At 44.2% G+C, this 20016-nt stretch overlaps 1 protein-coding gene across 4 annotated transcripts in view; it reads left to right on the forward strand.

The window, feature by feature from the left end:
- LOC144678719 (raftlin-like) overlaps nt 1-20016 on the forward strand; it is a 130763-nt gene that overhangs the window by 27317 nt on the left and 83430 nt on the right. The window contains exon 1 of one of the 4 annotated variants that reach the window (XM_078538551.1): nt 18398-18455. The exons of the other annotated variants lie outside the window; for them this stretch is intronic. The gene's annotated coding sequence lies outside the window, so the exon portion shown is untranslated. Of the gene's footprint in view, nt 1-18397; nt 18456-20016 lie in introns of those variants that run through there. 4 annotated transcript variants of the gene reach the window in all.

A 20016-nucleotide genomic window follows, 5' to 3' on the forward strand; every position in this document is an offset into this window, starting at 1 on the left:
TTGGGGGGTAGTAAGTTTGGAGGGATACTGGGTGGTCAGGGGGTTAGTTGAGTCAGAGAGATAATCAGGTTGAGTGGGTAGTCAGGTCAGATTGGGTAGGTATTCAGGTGGTTAGGGGATAGTCGGGTGAACAGGGGATAGTCAGGTTGGGTCAGGATGGTTATCTGAATCGGGTTGAGGGTTAGTGGGGTCAGGTCAGGAGGGTAGTCAGAGAGGAGGGTAGTTGGGGGGTCAGGGGGAGTAAATACATGCCTCCAAGGGTGCTGCAAGATTGAGGCATCCTTTCAGACCCCAAACTGCCTCAACTGCAGCCACCTCTCCCAATGGGGTTTCTAAGGCTACAGAGTTGGTAACCCTGTGATTTGGCTGGCAGGATCGAGAGCCCACCCTTTGCCCGTAATAGGACGGTGAGTGTAGAGGTGGTCAGTTTGGAGGTTGGTCTGACTGCCGTTAAGTATGGGCTCAGGACTCCCATTTGGTCCTGATGTCAGGGTCCCAAGGCTCTTGGGAAAATCCAGCCCAGGGTGCAGAAAAATCAGGACTGGGAATTAAACATTGCAACCTATAACATTCTTAGAAAAGATAGAGAAACTGTACTTATCACAAATAACATAATGCTAGTGAAAAAAGGGGGCACAGCCATTGGTAAGATAGAAATTTAATACCCAGGGATAGAGTTAAAGTTAATAAAGGATCAGTCATTGTGTATTTAAGACCGAGATAGATAGGTTCTTGATTGGTAAGGGGATCAAAAGTTACGGGGAGAAGGCGGGAGAACGGGGTTGAGAAACTTATCAGCCATGATTGAATGGTGGAGCAGACTTGATGGGCCGAATGGCCTAATTTCTGCTCCTATGTTTTATGGTCACACTAATAGCTGTAGTCTACAGATCACCTAATGGTGGAAGGTAGGTGGAAAATGAAATATGCAAATTAGGAAAATGAATAAAAAAATATGAAATGATAATCGTCGGAGATTTCAATTACTCTGAAGCAAATTGGCCATGAAGAGTAGCTAAAAATGGATAAGGGAATGGGGTTCCTACAATGTGTAATGGGCCCCTTTATAACTGAATATGTAAAAGCCAAACAAGGGTGGATTTGCGACTGGATCAAGTAATGGGGAATGAACCAGAGCAGATAAAAGAAGTAAAAGAGAGGAACATCTGGCTAGGTAATAGCGACTATAATATAGTACACTTTCATTGACAAGGTCATGAATATAACAAAGACTCGGGCCAGGACTTTCCGGAGCTGTCTTGGTGGGTCCTGCCGCAGGAGATTCGGCGGCCTAGCCAAATGCCCATTGACTTTTGGCGGGTCCGGACAATCGCGGTGGCAGGCAGGGCCAGAAAATCTCGCCCTAGGATAATAGATTGGAGTAAAGTGAATTTTGAGGGACTGAGAATAGAACTTGGGAAAATAAAAAGGACAACAATATTGGCAAACAACGATGTGGAACAAAAATGGGAAAATTTAAAAACAAATTTAAATCAACAAATTCCAGAAAAGAAATACATTCCATTAAAAAACCACAACAAAGTAAAGACCAATGAAACACCATGATGATCAAAGACATGAGGGAAAAACTGAGGATAAGGAAAGAGGCATACAGTTAGTAGATGGACAGTAGGGTGGAGCATGACAAGAGAGTATAGGAAGGGATTAGGAAAGAAGTAAAAATAAGTAGGAAGACAAGGAGCAACTATGATACTAAATCAGCAAGGAGTATAAAGCAAAATAGTAAAATATTCTACAGGCACTAAATTAAAAAAGGAAAGTTGAGATGGGAGTACAGAGATTAATGACTAACAGAATAAAATCACAGGCAGTAATAGCGAACTGGTGGAATTATTAAATAATTACTTTGTTTCAATATTTACCAGGGAGACAGATCAGGTGGACATGACATTGGAAGATGAGATTAGAAATGATATAATCTCATTTTAAATAAATTGAGGAGAAATATTAAATAAACGAATCAAACTCAAAATGGATAAAACCCCTGGAGGGATTGCATCCATACACTTTAAAATAATCTAGAGAAAAGTAAGCAGAAGCACTATATATAATCATTTGTTAGAAAAAGGTGTAGTGCCAGAGGACTGGCAGACAGCTAACACTGTACTTGTATTTAAGAAGGGAACTAGAACATGATCAGGGAACTGTAGACCAGTTAGTTTAACATTGGTCGTAGGGGGAAAAAAATGGAATCGCTACTAAAGAAGAAAATAGAAGAACATATAAAAACCAAAATTAGAATAAGCCAACATGAATTTCAAAAGGGAAAATCTTGCTCGACTAACCTCATTGAATTCTTTGAAAAGCTAACAGAGAACATAGATAAGGGTAATGTAACAATGTAATTTATCCAGATTTCCAAAGGCCTTTGATAAGGTGCTACATAATGGACTAATGAATAAAGTAAGGGCATTTGGAGTCAAGGCTCAAGAAGCAGAATGGTTTGCTATCTGGCTGCAAGACAGAAAGCAGAGAGTAGGGGTGTGAAGGCTAGTTATTCAGAATGACAAAATGTGGAAAGTGAGGTCCCTAAAGGATCAGTGCTGAAACTACTGTTTTTCACAATTTATGTTAACGATTTAGGCCTTGGAATCAAAAACACAATTTCTAAATTTGCGGATGACACTATATAGTCTAGACTGAGGAGGATTACAACAGATTTAAAGAAGACATTAATAAACTTGCAGAATGGGCAACTAATTGGTATTTTGGTGATAAAGATGAGGAAGTCACAAATTATTTGGAAAATAAGAATCTAAATGGAATCAAAGGGATCTGGAAGTACAAATACACAAGTCATTATTCTGCAGGGCAGAATCATCCAGTCCAGTTGGCAATGGGCGTCATGGTGGGCTTGAGCGGATAATATGGTGAGAAGTGCTGGGGCAAAGGGTGCAGTACAGGTGAGGCCGGGGCAGAAGGGCAAAGCAGCACAGATTCAAGGAAGTACGCAACAAACACATGCTGGTGGGGGGAAAGGTGGGTTTGGGTGAGGGAAGCGGCCACACACTTGGAAAAGCTTGTTAAAAGTGAGCATTCTTCTGCAGCCGTGTCAATTAAGCAGCAGCTCCATTGACATGCTTGGAGTCGGGCCTCTGAAGAGTTTCTGCCCACTCGAGTAACGGAAAAGCATGAAAGTGCCACCAAATGCTCCAGAACTTCACACCCTTTGAGTGCATATTAACGTGCATTTTTGGGGGCAACAGAACAATTGGCCGACTGAGCAAGTTGTAGAATCCCCTTGCAAAAGGTAGCCATGGTACAGTCACTGGTGGGGGTGCTCACAGCCCCTTGCAATGTCTTTATTAAGGTTTGGACCAGCATCCCTCATGGTTCAAGCTAATAGTGCAGCCTTGCAGCGCAGGTTAGGAGAATGCCAGTGCCTGAGCTGAGAGCACAGCATGCAGTCCAATGGGCAAATCTACTGCCAATCAGTCAGGTGGAGTGGGGTAGAGGTGGGTGGGGCTTCGAACAGCCATGAAGTGCACTACACACTGGCCATCCATGTGGTGGCCAGAATGCCCTAGCATGTGTGAAGGGACCTTCAGACTTAACCAAGAAAGTTCTTATGACAATGTGTAAACATACATGTCTCTTTCTCTCTCTTTGGTCCTGCACAAGGAGAACTTCAGGATCATGGATCCTGATGATTTAGTGACATGCCTCATGGCTTACAGAGACCAGAGGAGAAGAAGAAGAGAGTGTCAGAGGCGCCTGGCTCAGCAAAGCGAGGGTAGATGCTGAGAGGTTGTTTCCCCTTGTGGGAGAATCTAGGACCAGAGGACATAACCTCAGAGTAAGGGGGCGCCCATTTAAAACAGAGATGAGGAGGAATTTCTTCTCTCAGAGGGTAGTGAATCTGTGGAATTCTTTACCGCAGAGGGCTGTAGAGGCTGGGTCATTAAGTATATTCAAGGCTGAGACAGACAGATTTTTAATCAGTAAGGGAATCAAGTGTTATGGGGAAAAGGCAGGAAAGTGGAGTCGAGGATTATCAGATCAGTCATGATCTCACTGAATGGCGGAGCAGACTCGATGGGCCAAATGGCCTACTTCTGCTCTGACGTCTTATGGTCTTATGTTCCCGTGATTGAATTTGCAGCTCCACCAACTGATTGAGGACCCAGTTTACCGGCTCATCATCTGACTTGGACTCAGCATATTCCTCGCCTCCAGCAGTCCTTTAAGTGCCAGCGACCAAAGATGTCCCTGCCTCTGCCTGATGTGGAACAGATTGTGTGCTGTGCTCACCATATTGCGACCGCTAGGCTACCCTACATCTAGATCCCACGGAGTTGTGTGTTGCTGCGCTGTTGGAGGGCGTGTGTGAGCGCCATGATGGGTCTTCAATGGTGCCTCCCTCAGGGTCCTGATCTGAGGTGCTCTCGGCGCTGGGGTCAGGGCCACAGTGGCCTTGAGAGCAACGTGTTAGGTGTACCTAGGACAGAAAGTGGAGATTATTAGTGCTTGGCAGCTGCATTGAACACAGAGCAGTGGACTCAGAGACGTGTTGAGAGAGGGATAATGTGGTGCAGGATCCTCATGTGGGTGTTTGCCGCTGACCTCACCATTGTCACAGGAATGGTCCACGCCCTCTCTGGCCAGCTCCAGCGCACGACTCTTGAATGAAGTGAGAAACTTGATGTCCGGCACCCCGCCCTCTCCCCTCCCCCCCCACCCCCAGTCTGGGACCTCTCCCAGCAATTGTGTGTGACCTTGTCCTGCATAAAGACAGATGGACAGAGTGGGAGAAAGGCGCATGCTAGGCCAAATGAGAAGGATGCCAGGCGTGCGTGTGTGCTGAGTGGAGCCATGGACGGGATGAGGAGACAGTCTCCAGAGGAGGTGAGACCAGATGGAGATGTGAGGGCGTGTGTGAGAGAGTGAGTAGTGGTGTCTCTTGAGCTGGCAGTGAGTGAGATGCCAGTGAATGTGTGATGGACTTGTGTGTGTGAGAGTTGAGATTGATGAGATGGTTGATTCACCCTGGTGGCATGGATGAGATCATTCAGGATGAGATCATTCATCCGTTTTCTGCACTGGATGGCCGACCTCTTGTGTGCAGTATTGGCATTGACCACCCCTGCCACCGCCTCCCAAGCTGGAGTGTTGAGACTGATGGTCCTCCTGCGGCCAGAGCGGGGGTTAGAGAACTTCGTGCTGGATCTCCATGGCAACCTAGAAGGTGTCCCAGGAATGTGTCACTGAATCGGGAGGGCTGCAATCTTCCTGGCATTTGGGGCCATGTCTTCAGCAGAGAAGTCCTGGGCTGCAGGCATGGAGAAGTGTATGTGTGGCCATATTTTAAATATGGGACCTAGTGTGAGGAAGCGGCGAGGTAATGGTGCGGCGGGCCAATTGGAGACCTGCCGCCACCAATCTGGTGTGTTTCCCGTGACTGCAAATTTATGAGGCGGGAAGGGGACAATACGGTCCGAAAACCCACCATTGTGGTTGGCGGGTAAAACAATTTTTTCACACCCGCTACCGCACTTAGTGCAAATCTGGGACGATTCCACCTGCAGGTTAAGAAGGAAATAAAAATAGAAAACTAAGCACGAGGGTTTATTTCTAGAGGGATAGAACTGAAAATGGATAAGTTATGATAAACTTGTATCAAACCTTGGTCAGATCACTGTGGTAGTTCTGTTGCCATATTATAAAAAATGAGGCACTGGAGAGGATATAAAAATGATTTACAAGATACCTATCAGACAGGATTGACAGGCTGAGTCTCTTATTTTGAAAAGAGAAGGCTGAGATGTGACATAATAGTGGTTTTTAAAATTGTATTGTTACAATTGAATGAAAGGTATTGCTAGAGTAGACAGTGTCACCACTTGTGCAGAAAAGCAAAACTAGAGGCTATTAATATAAGATAATCAACAAAAAATCAAACATGGAATTTAGAGGAAACTTCTTTACCTAGAGAGTGGTGAAAATGTGGAACTGGGCTACCACAGAGAGTGGCTGAGGTGAATAGTAGATATGTATTTAAGGGAAGACTACATGAGCAAATGAAGGAAAAGGAAATAGAGGATCTTGAACTTCAAAAGGACATAGACATGTTGGTGGATTGGGCAGACAAGTGGCAGATGAAGTTCAATGCAGAGAAGTGTGAGGTGATTCGTTTTGGCAGGAAAGATATGATGAGACAATATAAAATAAAGGAGATCCTCTAAAGGAGGTGCGGGAATAGAGGGACCTCGGTGTATACATACATAGGTCATTGAAGATGACAGGGCATGTTGAGAGACCAGTTAATAAAACAAATAGTATCTTAGGCTTAATTAATGGGGCATTGAGTACAGGAGTAAGGAGGTCATGTTGAAATGGTGTAAGACACTAGTTAGGCCTCATCTGGAGTTCTACATCCAGTTCTGGGTGCAATACTTGAAGGATGTGAAGGCATTGGAGACAGTACACAGGAGATTCACAAGAATGATTCCCGGGATAAAGAACTGTAGCTATGAGGATAGATTGGAGAGGTTGGGACTGTTTTCCTTGGAGAAAAGAAGGCTGGGAGGAGACTTGATAGAGGTATTCAAGATCCTGAGGGGTATGGACAGGGTAAATAGTGAGAAACTGTTCCACTCAAGAGAACATCAAGAACTAGAGGGCACAGATTCAAAATAATTGGCAAAAAGAATAAATGTGATGTGAGGAAAGATTTTTTCATCCAGAGGGTGGTTGGAGTCCGGAATGAATTTCCTGAGACGGTGGTGGAGGCAGGTTCGATCGAGGCATTCAAAGGGGATTGGATTGCTGCCTGAAAAGAGAGAATGTGCAAGGTTACAGGGATAAGGCAGGAGCGTGGGATTAGGTGGAATGCTCTTTCAGAGAGCCAGTGCAGACTCAACGGGCCAAATGGCCTTCTCCTGCACTGTAGTGATTACTACTGTAGTGAACCACTGCAGTCCCTGTGGTGTGATACTGTGATGCTAATAGAGTTAGCTGAGGAAGGATGGGAGGAGGCTCAAGTGGCGACGGCATAAACTGGTTGGGCTGAATGGCCTGTTTCTGAATTGTGTGTTCTATATAATTCTATGTAGATATAAGAATAAGTGACATACAAATCTCACACCAACTTAAAATAAAATGTCTGTTGATGTTGACTGCACAAAGAGCCTGTGTATAGGTGGTAATGAGTTTTTGCCTTTGCTAAATGCAAATAGCAGATGTTTTCTGTCAATCTGTAAGTGTATGAAAGGAGAAGTGGTTTTCAGAGAGTCCCAGGATCACAAAGGGTAGAATTCTTAGCTAATAAGTGGGCTGCAGTTTTAGGTGGGGTGATATTAGGAAGTAGAGTCGCCAGGACTAAGAAATGTGACTAGCTCCCTGACCACAGTGAAGTGGTCCAAAGTTGACAGCTAGGTTCACGAAAACTCCTAAGATAGAGAGACCCTGCTATATTTAAAATGAACACCAGCCACTGTTTGGCTGACTATTATTAACAATAAAGCTCCTTCAAATGACCTGAGGAGTAATTCTGGGGCCAATGAACTGACCAGTTATTTACTGTTCAGCAAAGTTGCTTCTCATTGTGTAATAAAGGCAAAATACTGCAGATGCTGGAAATCAAATAAAAACAGAAAATGTTGGAAAAACACAGCGGGTCTGTGCAGAGAGAAACAAAGTTAACGTTTCGAGTCTGATATGAATCTCCTTCAAATAAGTTCCAAAGAAGAGAGATATTGGACTTTAAAAAAAAAATTGTTCATGGGATGTGGGCGTCACTGGCTAAGCCAGCATTTATTGCCCATCCCTAACTGCCCTTGAGAAGGTGGTGGTGAGCTGCCTTCTTGAACCGCTGCAGTCCATGTGGTGTGGGTACACTCACAGTGCTGTTAGGGAGGGAGTTCCAGGATTTTGAACTAGCGACAGTGAAGGAACGGCAATATATTTCCAAAATGCTGCCAGACCTGCTTATTTTTTCCAACATTTTCTGTTTTGCTTCATTTTGTGTACTGGGTTACAACTGTGAGTATGACTGCCATTTTCTTCCTTATAGCTCTAGATTCAGGACTTCCTTTCCATTCCATTATTCTGCACACACGTCATAATTTTGCAAGCATTCCCAGAACATTATAATGAAAGGCACATTTAAGCAATGAGTTTTTTAAATTCTGTCACATGTGTTGAGAATATAAGCATAGTGAGTCTGTTCACATCTTACTTACACAATTGCAGGGGAAATAGAGCTAATGAAAGAGATGTTCTTCAGGTATGCAATTGTCTAGCAGCATACTTGTAGATTCACAAGTTGACTGTATAATTGTTCTCTAGTTTGTGGCTGCATGAAGCACCGAGATTCCTGGTTGTATATTAAAACTGCATGTTACATTATTCCTGAATTAGACAGCACTCTGAGAGCAGGCAACAGTTTGAAATGAATTAGTGTCAGATCAAGCTATAAACTGAAATGGGATGTGGGTAATACCAGCAATATCAGATTTATTGTCTAGTTGCCCTGAAACGGTGTGGATGGGCCTTTTACTTGTACGCTGCAGCCCTTGTGACCACCTTGCTCCCATGGTGGTGTTAGGGTGGAAATTCCAGGATTTCAATCCAATGATGTTAGAGCTGTGGTATGTGTCCAAGTCTGAATAATATGTGATTTAGAGAGGCTGTGCCATTGTTTCCATGACATTAATGCTGCTCTTCTTCTTGAGGATAGAGTTTGTGGGACTAGGTGGTGGCACCAAAGTAACCTCGATGGGCCCTATTTCTATTGGTGGTTGGTGTGGTACATGTGCTCTCACTTGGCGCACTTTCACCGCCTCTACATTGGGGTCCTCTGAGAGCTGGGTACACAGGAACTCCTAATATAGAGAGACCCTGCTTTCAGCCCCAGTTGCTCTTATGCTGATGGTCTTGTTTTAGGTGGGCAGAGATTCTGTGTCACCCATTCTTCCCTGATACTCCAACTTTCAGCTGGGATATGTGGTGTCCAATGTTAAAGGGGGAGTGAATTGGAAGGGCTGTCAATTCTCCACCTTAGTTTTTCTTTCATTATTATTTTTTCTCAAGATGTGGATGATGTTGGAAAGGCCTCAATTATTGTCGCCTATAGTACAACCATTACTGCCCTGAGAAAGCAATGATGGCCCCACTCCTGAATTGCTGCAGGCTGCCACAATGGTTTTAGGTAGAGAATTCTAGGATATTGACTATTGCTGAAGTTTTGTGGCTTTGTCCAAGTCAGGTGGTGAATGACTTGGAGAGAAATTTGAAGGTGATGTTGCTGTTATCCTTGCTGGTAGAGGCCTAGGTGCTGGGATGTGCTATCAAAGTAACTTTGGTGATTTGTTGCAGTACACCTTGTAGATTAAAGATAAAGCAGCCACAGTACACTTTTAATCGAGGTGAATGATATTGAGTGTAAGGGCAGGAGTGTTGATTAAGCAGACTGTTCTGACTTGGATGGTATCAAGCTTTTTGAGTGTTGTCCTGGTTGTATCCATCCAGTTGAGTGGCGAGTATTGCAGCAGATTTCGAGTTTGAGCCTTGTAAATGGTACAGAGGCTTTGAGGAGATAGGAAGTGACTCACTCATTACAGAGTATCCAGTTTTTGCCTTACTCTTGTAGGTGTTGATCTGGCTAATCTCTGATTCTAAGATGTTGATGGTTGGGTCTTGGTGATGGTCGTGAATGTTGGGGCATGTGGCAAAGCTTTCTCTTGTTCTGGAAGATATTTATCTTGAATTTATATGGCCACAAGTGTCCCCTGCCATTTGTCAGCCCAAGCATGGATGTTATCTGGACCATACTGCAACTTGTCATGGACTGCCTCATTACTGGGGGAGTTGTGAATGGAGCTGATTGCCGTAGAATCATCCGCAGAAATGGTTACTGAGCAAACACCTAAACGTGGTTGATCTGAGGACTTCCTTCAGCAATGTCCTGAGTCTGTGCTGATTGGCATTCAATAGCTACAACCATCTTATTATATGTCAAGTATGACTTCAGCCACTGGAGGGTATTCTCCCTGGAGCCTTGTTGATCTCAGTGGTGCTAGAGCTCCTTGGTGGCAAACTTAATCAAATACTCACTCAATGTTGAAGCCAGCTACTCTCATCTTTCCTCTCTTGTTATTGTATTATTTTAATTCCTGGACTAATATATGGTTGAATTATAAATAGAAAACCAAATAAATTCACTTCATTATCTACTGGCAAGTTACAGTAAGTAATGAAGATTCCACCTTAATCAGTTAGTATGGGCAGAATCGTCCCCTCTTGCGAATGGCAGGTGGTGGTGGACAATATGCCGGGAGGAAAAAAAATCGGTTTCCTGATGGTGAGAAATGACGGTGGGAATTTGCTGTCCTGACTGTCATAGCAGGCCACCTTTCCTGCTGAAGGGCACCTGGAACCGAATGTACATCGAATGAATGATATTTAAAACAGCTGCAGACTGGAATCTTCCTGCTGCCCCCGGCATACCTTCCGCCCCTCCAGCGGGAATTCATGCCCATCCAATTCACGACTGGACAAACGTGGCATGTGGATTGGCGAAAGAGTTAAAAGCTCTTACTGGAGGACCACACAGCCCCAGATATGGTGTGTGCTGTGGAGACAATTGGGGGTGGGATGGGGGCTGGTGAACCAGGAAGGCTCGAATTTGGGGGTGGTGGGGGGAGGGTGAACCAGGAAGGCTTGGGGGGGTGGGGGGGTGGGGGCAGGGCGCAGTGGTGGTGTGAACCTTGAAGGTGGCGAGGGGGGTGAACCAGGAAGGCTTGAAGTGGGGGGGAGTGGATTACAAGAGGAGAATAAATGGTGTTGGATACTGTCTGGAAGATCATGCGCACCATCTGCAGTCAAAGATTTTCACTTTGGCAGGAAGAATAAAAAAGCAGAGTATTACTTAAACGGAGAATGACTGCAGAATTCTGAGGTGCAGAGGGATCTAGGTGTACTCATGTACGATTCACAAAAAAGTTAGTCTGCAGGTATAGCATGTAATCAAGATGGCTAATGGAATGCTATATTTTATTATGAGAGGAATTGAACATAAAAGTAAGGATGTTATCTTTCAGTTATACAAGGCATTGGTGAGACCACGTCTCAAATATTGTGTGCAGTTTTGGTCTCCTTATTTAAGGAAGGATGCAAATGCGTTGGAGATGGTTCAGAGGAGGTTTACTAGATTGATACCTGGAATTATGATGAAAGGTTGGACAAGCTGGGCTTGTTTCCACTGGAATTTAGAAGAGTGAAGGGTGATTTGATTGAAGTATATAAGATCCTGAACAGTCTTGACAAGGTGGACATGGAAAGGATGTTTCCTCTTGTGGGTGAGTCCAGAACTAGGGGGCACTGTTTTAAATTTAGGGGTCACCATTATAGGACAGAGATGAAGAAAATTTTTCTCTGAGGGTTGTGTGACTTTGGAACTCTGCCTCAGAAAGCAGTGGAGGCAGGATCACTGAATATTTTAAGGCACAGTTAGATAGATTCTTGTTAGGCAAGGGAATCAAAGGTTATCGGGGGTAGATGGAAATGTGGAATTCGAAACACAAACAGATCAGACATGATCTTATTGAATTGCTGAGCAGGCTCAAGGGGCCGAATAACCTACTTCTGCTCTTATTTCATATTTTCGTATGAGATTCACAAGAATGATTCCAGAGATGACGAACTGTAGCTATAAGGGTAGATTGGAGAGGTTGGGACTGTTTTCCTTGGAGAAAAGAAGGCTGAGAGGAGACTTGGTAGAGAAATTCAAAATCCTGAGGGGTATGGACAGGGTAAACAGTGAGAAACTTTTCCCACTCAAAGGAGCATCAAGAACTAGAGGACACAAATTCAAAATAATAGCTAAAGGAGAAATTTTTTTTTCACCCAGAGAGTGTTTGGAGTCTGGAATGAACTTCTTGAGAGGCCTTCAAAAGGGAATTGGATTGCTACCTGAAAAGAAAGAATGTGCAAGGTTATGGAGATAAGGCAGGGGAATGGGACTGGGTAGAATGTTCTTTCTGAGAGCCAGTTAAGACTCGATGGGCCGAATGGCTTCCTTTTGCACTGTAAAGATTCTGTGATTCTGTGAAAGGCAGATCAGGATATCGACACCCTTGACATCCAACAGAAAAACGTCCAAGTGGGATAAGCTTCATTAGTGGATAGAGCCGAAGGTCAGTTTAACTGGACAACTGAAGCCCTGATTATCAAGTTAAGGCAAAGGTCTCTCTATAGGGTCTAGAGGGCAGTGGGGGGGAAGGGGAATAGTGTGTGTGGAAGGCTTCTCACACATGGCTCGCGAGAGCCTTGGCAAAGAGCGATGCTTCCATACACAGGTATGATTCAGGGGGACATAGACCCAGCCTTGGTCCCCCTTGGAATCAGGGGGGGTGGTGGGGAATGCACACAAGCAATAACACAAGCAGCAGCACCTTCATGAAGTGCAATGATTCATATATTTACAAAGGTGCTAAAACTAAAACAATGATTTTACAGCCATGCCACCAGTATTTACTTAATACTTCTTAATTTTTCTTCCCCTACCACCGTGTCTAGGTGCTTCCCTGACATCCGCAGCAGAGGTGGAGGCAGCCTGCTGACTACTGTGCCCTCTTGTCAGTGATGACTTGGGTGGGCGTCCACTGGAAGGCAGAAGCCTGGAGGGCTGGCCTTCTTTGGGTCTCCTGCTATGACGCAGGTGCATCCTCAGCAGTCTCAGAGGCTGGAGCTGATGGGGTCACTGCCAGAGGGGAGTCGGAATGCATAGAGAGCCTTGGAGAGTCCTGGGTGGAAGCCCCAGAGATATCTTCCTGATGCTTCTCCTCCCTTTGGGTGCCTGAAGGCCCCTCCCTGACTCCTTGAGAAGAAGGGGCACCTGGAAGGAGGTCAAGGTGCCCCATTCCCCTCTCCCATAGCCACTGCAAAAGCTCACTCACGGCTACAGCGATGGAGCGCAGGTCTGAGCACATCGCCAGCAGAAACTGGGTGTTCTGCTGGACCAGGGTCTCTGTGGCGTCTGCCATCCTCCCCTTGGAGATTTTGACATATTCACATATTTGAGTCACAACATCAGAGAGCATGCAGACGGACTCCTTTGCATGCCACTCTGTTGAGGACCTCTGACACCTCTGCCTGATGTTCCCCTGCGTCTTGCTGATACTCCAGCATCTTCTCCATAACTGCTTCCAGAGGCCCATCATCTGACTCTTCACTAACAGTCCGCTGACTGCCAGAGACCTTGGCTGTCACTGCCTCCTCCTGCTATGGACACGTGTCTGTGTGGTGACCACCAGAGTGTGAGCCCGAGCCTAAACTAGATCTATGAGCCACTGAGGTGAGTGTCCCTGGGCTGGCAGCTGGTGCAGGCGAGAAGTCATCCTTGTCCTCTTCCGAGGTCTCCTGTGGACTGGGGCTGACTTCAGGGCCTCACCCTCTTCCTGCTGGCACATGGAATGGAGAGGCCTGGAGGAGAGTCTCAAAGGAGGCATTGCTGAAGTATGAGGCTGGTGTTTGATGCTTTCTTGAGGCCATCTGAAGTTCACACCTAGAATGGAGAAAGGAGAGAATAAGTGACTGCCTAGGCTGGCTCAAACTTGGCACTCAGTTACCTTCATTTTCCAAGGATTATGCATGCTTCCTGACTGGATGGTTGGGGGCTGCAGACCTCGTTGTTATCACAGTCATGGTCACAGTCCTCCCCTGCCAGATTGGCAGCCTGCTGTACAAATTGTGTGAGGGACTCGATCTTGGGCATGCCCCCTCTTGCCTTCTCCATCTCTTGCCTGTTGTGTGCTGTGTTCTCCTGCATAAAGATATAGATGGATTGGATTGTGTGCACTTCTGATGCAGGAGCAGGTCGTATAATGCTAGTTCTGTAGCTGGAAAGTGACCTCCTGACTCCCCAAAGCCTGCCCACCATGTACGAGGCACAATGAGAGGTTTGAGGGAATACTGCCCACTTGCCTGGATAAGGGTAGCCCCAACTGCACTCAGGAAGATGGACACCATTCAGGATGAAGCAAGCCGCTTGGTTGGCACCCAATCCAGCTCCCTCAACATTCAGTCCCTCCACCACCGACCTATAGTGGCAGCTTTGTGAAAGATGCACTGCTGCTAGTCCCTGAGGATACTTTGAAAGCACCCCCCAGACCTGCGAGCTTCAGCAGCTAGAAGTACAAGGGCAGCAGAGGCATGGGATCAGCAGCATCTACAAGTTGCTCTCTACTCCATCGTCCCACCACAACCCCCTAACCCCAACCCACACAATGGCTGTGCCATCAGTGTGGCTGGGTCAGCAACCTGCAGTTGCCTCCCTAGCAGCAGGCCTTATGGACTGCAGTGGGGCAATGAGGTAGCACCTCAGCACTTTCTCAAGGGCTTTTCGGGATGATCAACACAGATGCTGGCCTTGCCATTGATGCCCAGGCCCCATGACAGATTCAGAAAATGGTGAGGGGAGTATTAAATTGTCCATGTGTTTGCTGCACTGCAGGACGGTCCTCCTCTGCATCCCTGTGGCACTGACCACCCCGGCGACCTCCACCCAGGCCGCTGCAATGAGTCAGGTGCGCCTCCTGATCCCATCCTTGGGAAAGAGCACGACCCTCCTGTCCTCCACAGCCTGGAGGAGAGTCTCCAGGGAGGCATTGCTAAGCATAACGGTCCGCCCCTCTCATCGGCGGGGAACACCCCGGGTTTCCACTCCCGCCACGGGACTTATGGCGGGGAGGGGAAAATTCTAGCATGAAAGAAAGGAAGACTTTCACTTTTCATGGCCACAAGATGTGTCAATGCGCTTTTCAGCCAATGTAGTACTTTTGAAGCATAGTCACTGTTGTAAAAAATGCGCCAACCAATTTGCACTCAGCAAACTCTCACAAAGAGCAATGTGATAATGAGCTGATAATCTATTTTGTGATGTTGATTGAGGGATAAATATTGGCCAGGGCACCAGGGATAACTCCCTTGCCCTTCTTTAAAACAGTGCCATGGGATCTTTTATATCCACCCGAGTATGTAAAATGGGCCCCAGTGTAACGTCTCATCTGAAAACCTCAATTACCTGCCGAGCAGTGAAAGTTCTCTCTCAGCAGAATTGCTGAGAGCACCAGCCTCTCACCTGGCCATGACTGCAGCTGTTCAGTTTCACTGATCAAAGGCTTCCCAAGCTGTCAGTTTCACTAAGAAGCACTCCTTGCTGTGCGCTCGCTTCAGTGATGGTGACTTGTTCCATGCAGCTTGGGAAATAGGTCCGCTAGCTGCTAAAGCCAGAATGCATGGTTAAAACACAAGGTAATGAGCTTTTGAATATTTTAATTACTTACACAACATCTGCACAGCAGATTGTCCTACTTGCCTTCAAACCAGCTGAGGTGAAAGCTGGAAGAGACCTTAGGGGATTTAACACCCTGCACACACCCAACCCATCTCCACCTGCCTGGAAAAACTCCCCCTATGATTCTAGGTGACAGTTTAGAAGATAGTGATATCTTCATGTAAATAGAGACCACACAAAAGTGCAGGTTTACTTTTCATCACTGATAAAGGCAATTTTTTATCTTGAAATTATGTCGAATCACATGTAAAAATGGATTCTTTCAAGGTTTGACCATATTTAAAGTTTTTAGAATTTTTACACAATTGTTTTTGTGCTAAAGTACGGCTTCTATGCAGTTACTACCACCAGTCCCTTGATGTTATCACCAGAAAAAGCTTGGGTGCAATTGTCTAGACGTAAATTAATTGATACAGATTTGGAAGAAGTTGTTTTTGATTTATGAAAGCTTAGGTTTTAAGTTTGACCAGCACTGATTCTCAGGATTACACACGGTCGGGAAAGCTCACAGGGATTCAATGACAGTTTGAAAACAAATAGCATCTGTTTGGCTTGTTTCCATCGACAATGTTGAGCCTGCTGTCAATTTTACTGTGGTGGCTTCAGGCTCTGTAGACAGAAAGAGTAATTGATTTAAAATTTTCCCCAATATAGATACTTTTGTTTTCTGGGCAGACTAACAGGTCATTGGGTTGGCTCATCTGAATCACATGTGCAGATTAAATCTATGGCCCAGTAAGTTCCAACCAGATGCTTTAACAGTTGCAAGATGTTGATGTAAATAATTATCTGCTGTTAAAGCCACTATCTTCTCTTCCCCTTGCAGGAAAAAAATGATTGATATTACAGAAGAAGTATAACTGGTGCTGTAAATTATAAACTGTCTTTATGTACAGTATAATTAATTATCCGCTGTTAATGGGATTTAGGATCAAAACAGTTATGTTGGGAATTTCTTTGGGGTTCTGAAACTTTAGCAGAAGATCAGTGGAAATTTGATTGGCTGAGATGGGTCTATCAGCTGAATTTATGGTGAAAGATGGAGAAAACCCCATGAGGAAATCTCCATAGTTAATCTTTTCTGCTGTATTCATATTATGCAAAGTTTGCATTGCAATCAAAACAACTTTGCACCAAAGCTATGCTTGGAGTGCAAGTTGAATGTCTAGGCCTGAATTGACTTCAGAGTGAGTGTGTAGTGGAACTATTTCCTCCAGGCTGTAACTCTGACGTCAGGTTACATTTACATGACTGCAGTATCAGTGAGAAACAGCCTTAGACTGAACTAGTTATAGTGTAAATGCCAAGGATGTGAGGGTTCTTGAGAGGGTGCAGAGGAGATTTACCAGAATGGTTTCAGGGGTGAGGGATTCTGGCTACAAGGTCAGGTTGGAGAAGCTGGAGTTATACTCCTTGGAGCAACGGAAGTTGATGGCAGATTTGAAAGAGGTATGCATTTATGGCAGGTTTAAATGTTCTGGTACAAGGATTAGGGGTCACAGATTTAAGATTTTAGGCAAGAGGTACAATGGGGATGTGAGGAAGAACTTTTTTACACGGCAAATGGTAATGACCTGGAACTCCCTGCCAAGAGGGTGTTGGAAGTAGAGACAATCAATGAATTCAGAAGGAAGTTGAGGGAAATAAACTTGCAGGGCTACGGGGATGGAGCAGGAGAAATTGGATTGATTAGGTTGCTCTACAGTGAACTGGCATTAACTTGATGGGCTGAATGGCCTCCTTCTGTGCCATTATGACTAAATGACTAGTACTCTTAATAACTTTTATCTGGCAGTTAGTGAAAGGATGTCTGGTCATCTGATTGAAAAATTCTGAATCTATAAGGGACTTCTTCACAATCAGTCATACTGATTGCAAGGGATGTAATTAATTCAAAAACTCACTCTCTAATTCCATTGCAGAAAAAACTTGCATTTATGTAGTGCCTTCAATATAGTAAAACAGTCCAAAGCATTTCATAGGAGCACAAACAGATAAAAATTTGCTATTGAGTCATATAAATAAATATTAGGACAGGTGTCAAAAGACAGTTTTTAAGGAACATCTTAATTGAAGAGGTAGAGGCTGAGAAGCTAAGGGAGGAAATACTAGTGTTTTAGGCCTAAGCAGCCTGAAGGCATGGCCACCAATAATGGAATGATAAAAGTTGTGGATGCACATGAAGCCAGAATTGAAAAAGCACAGAGATTGAGGATTGTTAGTCTGGAGGAGGTTACAGAGATAGGGAGGGGTGGGCCATGGAGGAATTTTAAAGCAAGGATGAGATTTTTAAAATCGAGCTGCTGCCAGATTGGGAGATAATGTACATCAGCAAGCATATCGTGATGGGTTAATGGGACTTGGTGTGAGTTATGATATGGACAACAGAGCTTTGGATGAACTCAAGCTTACAAATGGTGCAAAGTGGGCGGCTGGCCAGAAAAGCATTGGAATAGTCAAGACAATGACAAAACATGGAGGAGAGTTTCAGCAGCCTATCAACTGAGGCAGGAGCAGAGAAGGGTGATGTGATTGTTTAACATGGCTTGCATTTATAGAGCACCTTTAACATAGTAAAATACCTCAATGCATTTCTCAGGAGTATAGTCAGATAAAAAAAACTAGCTTCAGCCCTGTAATATTACATTCCATACAACCTAGAGCTGTCTGCTAAAGAGACCTAAATAGATGATTGTAAGATTTAAAGGATTTGGATGGAAAAGGCAGATTTAACAAATTTATGCTGCAGACTTGGTGCTGTACATACCAGGAGTGCATATCAGTTGTGGAGATTAAAACATCCCACAGGGTTCTCTGCCATCGAGGAAAGAAGGAGCAATATACTCACTTCCGAGTCTGAATTCCTTAGACACACTCCTCGGGCACAAAGATCTGCCCTTGAGTACATGTTGTAAAAATTACCATATTGTGCTTTAATACACTGTAGCAAAGTTTCTAGTTGTTTATAAATAGCACTGACCCTTAGTCAATCCCTAAAATACAAGGAAACAATGACGATGATTGGTTAAGTGCAACTTAAGATGTTTACAGCTTGAGTCTCTCTTGCTGTTCATAAAGCACATTCTTAAAGTTTCCTCATGATGACAGCTCTGAAACTGTTCAACTTGCCGGAGCGGATGTAAGTGACAAATATAACAATGGAATCTGAATATCTGGCATAAAATATCTGATCAGCTATATACTTGATATGATGTATTTGGAAGGTATGTTTGTCTGAAAAGACAGAGATGTTGTAGTTTGAAACAAAGAAATGTGTAGTTTGAAGTCACACTATGGAATATTAACATACAAGTGCATTTGCATTGAGATATCCAACTTTTAGTAACTGGTATTTTCCAATGCACCAGTCCCAGGAATGGTAAACTATTTGAAGATGTTGATGTTGGCTTTGTGCCTAACAGTATAAAAAAGGGAACCAGCAGGATTTTGTACCTTTTGGACATTACCACATTAACAAGTTTATATAAAATTTCTCCATTTTGCTCTTTTATCTAAAACATATTTTGATCACTTTAAAGTGGTGAGCAGAGGAATTTCATGCAAATGCATGAATCACACCCACAGATACCTGTAGGTTTGACATATGCAATCTTTGTTTTTGGGAGTCACATAATTGGATATAGTGCCTACATTATAGGGCTAGAAATTGGTATGCCCCAGTTTTTGGGCATGGGGGTCATGAATTCCAACCTGCCTGCATCCATTCAGATCAAGCTGGGCAACACACAAACTTCATGCACCCATCTCATTTCATTGCTCCAAGTGGCTTCAACAGTGCTTCTCTGTCCTCTATGCTGCCTGCGGCCTCTTGTGCTTTGCATGAAGGCCTGGCCGCATTGTTTGCAGACTATATAGTATGGCCAGCCTGCCTTCCTAAAGACAAACTGTATCACAGGAACAGGAGGAGGCTTTTTAGCCCCTTGAGTCTGTTCCACCATTCAGTGAAATCTATGACCTAACTCCAAATCCCTGACTTTGCCCCACATCCCTTAATATATTTGGATAACAAAAATCTATCAATCTCGGATTTAAAATTTACTATTGGTCTGGCACCAACTCTCATTGGCAGAACAGCATTCCAAACTTATACCATCTTTTATGTGTAGAAATGTTTCCTAATTTCAACTTCTGAAAGTTCGGCCCTAAGATTTGGGCTATGCCCCCTCGTCTGAGACTCCACTAAGGAGGAAATAGTTTCTCTCCATCTACTCTATCTATTCCCTTAATATCCTGAAAACTTTGATCAAATCATGCCCCACTACCCCCCCTCCCCTCCAAGGGTATGAAGAAAAAGAGTTGGCTAAAGTGAACTTGGATAATAGGTTAAAGTGTAAGACAATAGAGGAGCAGTGGCAGACATTTAAGGAGATATTTCATTACTCTCAGCAAAGACATATTCCATTAAGAAAGGAGCACTCTATGAGAAGAATGCACATGGCTAACTAACAAAGTTAAGGATAGTATTATATTGAAAGAAAAAAGCATACAATACTGCAAAGGTTAGCGGTAGGTCAGAAGATTGGACAGATTTTAGAAACTACTAAGAAAATGACACAAACAAAATAAGGAGAGTGAAATTAGATTACGAGAGAAAGCTTGTTAGAAATATAAAAACATCAAATGAGTTTCTACAAACATATAAAAGGAAAAGATTATAAAGTGAGCATTGGTCTCTTAAA

Source organism: Cetorhinus maximus, chromosome 3, assembly GCF_964194155.1.
Source record: "Cetorhinus maximus chromosome 3, sCetMax3.hap1.1, whole genome shotgun sequence".
NCBI classification, from domain to species: domain Eukaryota; kingdom Metazoa; phylum Chordata; class Chondrichthyes; order Lamniformes; family Cetorhinidae; genus Cetorhinus; species Cetorhinus maximus.